At 19.3% G+C, this 8,297-nt stretch overlaps 1 pseudogene; it reads right to left on the bottom strand.

The window, feature by feature from the left end:
• Window positions 1-449: 449 nt before the first annotated feature.
• LOC131624651 (myrcene synthase, chloroplastic-like) lies at window positions 450-5,526 on the bottom strand (annotated as a pseudogene).
• Between the last annotated feature and the right edge of the window lie 2,771 nt (window positions 5,527-8,297).

The raw sequence follows: 8,297 nt of genomic DNA, 5'->3' as shown, positions 1-8,297 counted from the left end.
ATTGAAAAAATTTATTTTTTTACCAATTTATAAATTTTAAAATATTTTATAAAATCATTTAGAAAAAATAAAGTTATTTTACAAGGGTATATATATATATACTATTTGTTATCTTGTGTGAACCAAACACATGATAAGATAAGTCTTATCATGTCAATATCATATCATATCCTTATCCTGCTTGATATCCTATCATGTTTCTATCATATCCCGCGCACCAAACGGACCCTTAATGATATAAGTGATCACATAGAATTGAAGTTTTTACTAATGATTAAAAAAACTTTCATGAAGTGACACGGGACACAATACTTTACATCCAAGTAAATAAAAATCATAAATATACTTAATTTGAAACACTTGCTTTTATATATATATATATATATATATATATATATATATATATATATATATATATATATATATATATATATATATATATATATATATATATTGTGAGAAAGGGTAATCTTATATGAGAGTGAGAGGAAGAAATAACAATCGTTTGATTAAAATAAACCGTTGAGATTTAATATCTCATCACATGATCCTCTTTTTTTTCAACTGAAAACAGTTGAGAAAAAAGAGGATCACGTCGATAATTTAAACAAAATATTATATCTCAACCGTTTATTTTAATCAACGGTCGTTATCTTTTCCTCTCACTCTCGTATAAAATTACTCTTTCTCACTAGATATGTTCAATACATGGGAGTGATCTAATGAGGCAGTTAAATCTTATATGAGAGTGAGAGGAAGAAATAACAACCGTTTGATTAAAATAAACCGTTGAGATTTAATATCTCATTACGTGATCCTCTTTTTTTTCAACTGAAAACAGTTGAGCAAATAGAGGATCACGTGGATAATTTACACAAAATATTAGATCTCAACTGTTTATTTTAATCAACGATCGTTATCTTTTCCTCTCACTCTCATATAAAATTACTCTTTCTCACTAGATATGCTCCTTATATGGGATTGTATCTACTGAGAAAGGATAATCTTATATGAGAGTGAGAAAAGATATTTTAAACTCGTGCAAATAATTATTTCATTAAAAAAAATTATTGTTCATCTTGTAAATATAATAAACAATGTCAAACTTAACGTAAAAAATAATGTATTTTTGCTTTATTACCTGGACGAGTATTTAAGCTCTTCTTGGTAGATACTTTGAACAATGTTGAAATCTAATTTAGCAAAATGAAGTAACACACAACTCTTATTATGTTGTCTTTCATAAATATCAATGAACCAACGTGCCTCCGATTGAGAAATTCTCCAATGTAGTGGAAACTCCAAAGCATGGTCTATTTGAATACTCTTTGAGAAACTTTGTTGTGAAATCTCTTGCCTCATCCAATATAATTTCATTTTCAAATGAAAGAAATGAGGCTTCATACATTGACAATATTCCCTCAACATCAATTGTTTGGTCTTTCTTCAAATTATACATTTCATCTTGAAAGCAAACAAAAACATCTGTAACAAAAACTCAAACTACAATTTAATATTTTTTAAGAAATTAAAACTTTTTATTTATTGTTTAATTATGATTAATATTAATTAACCTGTAGATATGTCATAACCATGCTGCCTTAAGAGTCTAAACTTGAGTGCTGTGGCATATAAGTTACTATTCTTCAAGTTGGATGTTTGTGTGTTGTAAATATTGTCCAACATGTTCCTTATTTCATTGTTGAAATGATAATCAACTCCAAGCCTTTGCAATACATCAATAAACTCAAGTTGATCAACCTCATTTTCCATTTTGTTAAACATCATTCTCACTTCTTCCCTTAATACTCTGAATTTCTTTGCATATATTTCGTCCTGCATCAATTTATTTAACTAAATATTATTAACATTTTTCAAAAATAATTTATTTACGATGACGTGTATTTGCATGGATGTTTAACAAACATGTGCTCATTATGATCCGTTTGTTTCGTCTTTTTCTTTTAAAAATGATTTTTATAATATTATAAAATATTGTAAAAAAAAAGTTTATAAAAATATTTTTTTATAAAAGTTTTAAATAAAAATTTAATTTGAAATATAATTCTTAAAATGCTATTTTAGATATTTCTTCATTTTATTGAAACTTTTTTTTGATATCGAAGTTTCAAAAAATCACTTAATTTTAAAGCTATTTTAAATTGTTTTTCATAAAAATCATTTTTAAAATACAACTTTTTTTAAAATTTGAGTTTTCGACTATATTTTAATCTTCATATCATTTACATTTGACACTTTAGATTTCCTAGCACCAAAAACAATTAATCTTTTATAGAGAATTTGAAGCCTTGTGAATAGCAATGTTGTATCTCATAAGTCCATGAATGTAATTTTTAAGAGAATTAATTTTCCAATATAAAAAAGAAGTTGTGGCGCAGTTGATTGTCCATTGCCTTTTATTTCTGTATAAACTTCACATTATGAGAACGTTGGTCTCAAATTTAATTTTTAATAATAATATATGCTTATGTTATAGAATGTCAAAATTAATTATTTAATTTTAAAAAATGAATATAAAACAATTTGTAATATTGTAAAATAGAATCCATTTTTAAAAATACAAAAGAAAAAAGTTTTTTTAAAGGTAAAACAAATAGGGCTTTATATATTGACTTTCGACATAATTCTTTTTATTATTTTTGTCTTCATCACCCGCAAAACAAGTATTACATGGGTGGTTGGTATTTGCATCAATGTTTAACAAATCTATTTAATATAAATTTAAGATTCATGATGGCAATCTTTGAGAAAACTCTACTTAAAAATTTGTGTCAATCTCACATTTTTTTAATTAAAAATATTAATAAAATTGATATGATTATAATATCTTAAAATTGATATAATTTATGAGTTATGAATAATAATAATTATAGTACTTTTATTATTATTATTAATTTTTATATTCCTATTCGGATTATAAATTTACAAAAAAAAACTAATAAAACTCTTTATTGTTTTTATTTTAATTAAAAAAATATTTACTAAATTTCATCTTAATAATCATAAAATTATACACAACTATTATGATAATATAAAATTAAAAAACAAAAAATAAGTTAATTTATTATTACTATTCAACAAAAATTTAAAATAAAAGGCATCTAGTAATAATAAAATTATTTACTACTTCATTCATATTTTTATATAAATTTTAAATTATTTAGTTTTTTAAAATAATAAATATAAATCACAAATCACAAATATAAAATATTTTAATAACTAATTATGATAAAAACTCAGTTTCGATTAGTTTATAAAACTTATAAGAAGATTTGGTCTTCATTTTATTTAGTGAATAAATTATATATTAAATTTTATATAATTCAAAATTTAATTATGAAATATAATAAAAATGTTTTTTATTTATATGAGTTAATACAAAAAGTTTTAAAATTCAAATTAGCAAATTTATTTTTAACTTTAAAACTGTTTTGGATATTTTGTTTATCAAATACATTTTTTTAAATTTAAAATTGTTTTTGAAAATTAATTTATCAAATGAATTTTTTATGTATCATAATAAATAAAATTATTTATCATTTGTTTACTTTATTTAGTTAATTTTTGTTACACTTTATTTTTTACTATTTTAATGATATTTTTATATATTTTATAATGAACATTTTGTGTATTGATCAAACATATTTTGTGTATAATGATATTTTTTACTATTTTAATAATTATTTATATTATTATTATCTTTATTTGTAAAATAGTGGAGTATAACTTTTATTAAGTGTTGATAATAAAAATCTCTTTTTTTATATTAAGTTAACATATATTTTAACTATGATCATTCAATTTCTAAAATAAATAAATTTTATTCGTTAACTTATTTATCGTATTAATAAAATTGTAAATATTAAAATGATCAGTTATAGTTTATATAGAGTGTAATTCTACCAAAAGAAATATTGTTTGTATGTTTGTCTTATAAACTTTTAGTTTGCATTTTTTCTACTTTTTTCAAGCAACTCTTGAAATGTTATTTTAATTCAAGTTCTCTTAGGTATATTTAAATATAATAGTATCCCTAAAAATTTTATTGTAAAAAATATATTGATCTTTTCATAAATTTAATTTTAATTCGTACTTAATCAATTGCTTTTTATTAAATTTAAATAATATGATGATATATTATGTTTGTAAAAAGAATTATATTCATGACGATTAAATTGACGTTTATACCTAAATTTAATTTAGGTGAAATTTAAACTTTTAACTTTCTCTATTATTATATTATATAATAAATATAAGTTTGAGATATTATATATCATTTATTTATTGAAGAATCTAAATTTCATACACGGTAGAATACAAAAATGATACTAATTTATCTTTCATTAAATTTTTTATTGGATGATAAAATAAATATAAATATATAAATAATATCAAACCAAAAAATAATTATATAATTAATTATTAATTATTTTCTAGGATAAAAACAAAATTATATCAAACTAAATTTTACAATAGATAAAAAACATGACAATACAATATCTTAATAAAATTTCTATATTTCTAATTAAATTTAATTAATATGTACTGTTTTAAACTTAATGATAATGATAGTTGTTAGATTTTCGACCGTATGTTACTTTTACTTTAAAAGTATTTAAAGAATCACATACGTATGATTCTGATTCACAAATGTGTAAAATACAACAAAAACTTATATGATATAATTTAAAACTTATTATGAATATAGGTTTATACAAATTGTAAATGTAAATATATAACATCAATTTTTATATTTTAGTCTTATATTATCAACTAATTAAACATAAATATTTGTATTTTAATCTTATATATTATCAACTAAAAAATATGAGATTTTAAATAATTTTACCTTTAAAAAAATATGATGGACTAAGTTATTATTTGTTAATTATAGTACATAATATTTAATTTATTTTGTATAAATATCCTACACTTAAATAGTAAACTTCAAAATAATTATATTTTTTAAAAAAATTAATAATCACAACATACTTTTTTGATATTTAAATAAAAAAATTAATAATTATGTTATTCAATCCGCAACTATCTAACTATAATATATCTAAAAGTTAAATTCTCATAATTTCAAATGATATTATTATTTTATATAAAAATTAAACCTAGTAATACTAATATTCTAATATTTTAAAAATATGCAACTATTAAGTTACAAAATAAAAATAAATAAATAAATTACACCTAGTATAAAAAAAAATCAATAAGAATTTATAGATGACTGTACCTTATATTCACTATTTAATGATTGAATATAATCATCGGTCCAAATTGAAGGTTGGAATTGGAACATTGAAGATGGACGAGGAATATTTTGATTATGATTATTTGAAACTTCATTTGTTGCGCTGCATTTAGTTGGACAAGAGATATTAGAGTTCCATGATCCTAGAGCTAAAGACCTAGACCTATTTTCATGAAGAAACATTTTGTTAAAGGATAGTTGGGTAGGCAAAGCCATTTGTAAAGAACCAAAAACCAATACTTTTATATGAGAAAGTTTGCAATACATTTGAAACTCAAATCAAGTTATATATAAGGCATCATAGAGTTTAGAGGAGATGTTCTGACATCAATGTAAAAAAGATTTACAGTATAATTCATTAGAAATATATGGTTTTGTTATGTAATGTAAATGATTTAAAAATTACAATCTGATTTAGCAGGATTCATAGTTGTGATTGGTTAATGGTATAAAATCATTTTATACTATCTGTACATTATCTCTTTTCTCTTTAACATTTATGTACAAAAGCTAGATTCGAGTTTAAAATCTCTGATTATTATGTCAATTTATCAATATGATATATATTATGTTAATTTATTAGTTCAAATTTAATTCATTTTTATATTATTTATTATATTAATATATCTATTTTCTTTTAGTATTTTATTTGTTTCAAATATAATTGATTGTTTTTATTATGTAATTTTAATTTTTAATATATTATATATTGTATATTACTAAAAATATATTATTTTATCATATATTCATAATATTAATATTGATAAGTAAAAACTATAAATCAAGTAGGACTTATTAATATGTAATTATATATATATATATATATATATATATATATATATATATATATATATATATATATATATATATATATATATATATATATATATATATATATATATATATAGCGTGTCCGGTGAGAACTGATATTTTATATAAGAAATGAGAATTATTTGTATCAACAGTTAGATTTAATTAACATTTGAGATTATAATAAATAAAATAAATTAAAATGTACATGATTAATCCTAAATAAGTATAACACTCATTTAATATTAAAGATTGCTCATTAATTTCAAAAAAGTATTTTATTTTTCCTTTTTAGGTCTCTTATTTTATGAATTTTTTTCAAGAATTTTTTCTATAAGACCTACCCTATAATTGCTATCAATATTTTTAAGAATTATAATTGCAATCAATTTTTATGAATCTCAGTATGACTTACCCTCATTTCTGCCCTCTTCTATTTGTATTTTTTTTTTAAATATAATCACAATAATAAAAATTTATATAATAGTAGCAATTTTAATATAGATAGTTTTAATTAATATATTAGTTGTTATTTTTTAATATAAACACAATATATATTTAAATATTAATTATAAATAAATACTTTTATAACAAATATAATTTACAAAACACATATAAAAAAAACCTATTATTATCAATAATAAATGTTTTTTTTATCATTAATACAATTCTATTTGTGGTATCCAAAAAATAATTATATATATATATATATATATATATATATATATATATATATATATATATATATATATATATATATTAATTTCTATTATGTGAATTAATTTCTATTATGTGAATACAACAATATATATATATAATAGAAATTAATTCACATAATAGAAATTAATATATATATATATATATATATATATATATATATATATATATATATATATATATATATATATATATATATATATATATATATGAGGAGGGATCAAATTACACCCGAAGAGTTACACCACAAGTTACACTCGTTCAATAACTACATCTCGAATTAATATTTTTTAAATTCAACCGTTGGATTGAAACATAATATCATATAGATCATACCTATAAAGTTTGAACTTAATCTATAATGATTTACTATGTCATTGAATTACATCAAAATTAACGTTATATGAAAGCTCATTTTGACGTTAATCTTTGGATATCTTGATGTTATAGTAAATCATTATAGATTAAGCTCAAACTTTATAGGTATGATCTATATGATATTACGTTTCAATCCAACGGTTGAATTTAAAAAATATTAATTCGAGATGTAGTTATTGAACGAGTGTAACTTGTGGTGTAACTCTTCGGGTGTAATTTGATCCCTCCTCATATATATTATATTGTTGTATTCACATAATAGAAATTAATTCACATAATAGAAATTAATATAAATATATATATATATATATATATATATATATATATATATATATATATATATATATATATATATATATATATATATATATAACTATTTAAATTGGTAGCAAATTATTATAAATTTGTATAATGATATAATGTAATATAACTATTCATCATCAATATTGTAAATATAATTTTATATTAAAAAGAAAAAATATTAATTATTTGTTTGGATACAGTAACATATAATTATATTAATCATAAAAAAAAACATATATTTTTGTTTTAAGATTAAAAATAACATGGTTTTTTTGATATATTTTTTAATATGTATTTTATAATAATTATATTAGTTATAAAAAAAAATTATTTATAACTATTATTTAAAAAAGTATTATCCTTAAAATAACAATAATATATTAATTTAAACTGCCAATGTTATTAAGTATTAGAAAATAAAATTGCTACGATTATAAATTTCTATTTTGGGACCTAAAAAAAATATTTGATTGCAATTATAGGATAGGTCTTTTAGAAAAGTTCTCGAAAAAAAATCATAAACTAAGGGACCTAAAAAGGGAAAATAAAATAAAATACTTACTATTTTGATTTAAGATAATCGATAGTTTCAAATATTAAATAAGTGTTATCCTTGTTTAGAATCATGTACATCCCAATTTATTTTATTATAAGATATCAGTTTTTACCGAATACGCTCCCTATATATATATATATATATATATATATATATATATATATATATATATATAAAAACTAATTACAATATATATATATATATATATATATATATATATATATATATATATATATATATATATATATTGTA

Source organism: Vicia villosa, unplaced genomic scaffold (assembly GCF_029867415.1).
Source record: "Vicia villosa cultivar HV-30 ecotype Madison, WI unplaced genomic scaffold, Vvil1.0 ctg.000146F_1_1, whole genome shotgun sequence".
Taxonomy (NCBI): Eukaryota; Viridiplantae; Streptophyta; class Magnoliopsida; order Fabales; family Fabaceae; genus Vicia; species Vicia villosa.
The sequence above is the reverse complement of the archived record's forward strand: the minus strand, read 5'-3'. Positions and strand labels throughout refer to the sequence as shown.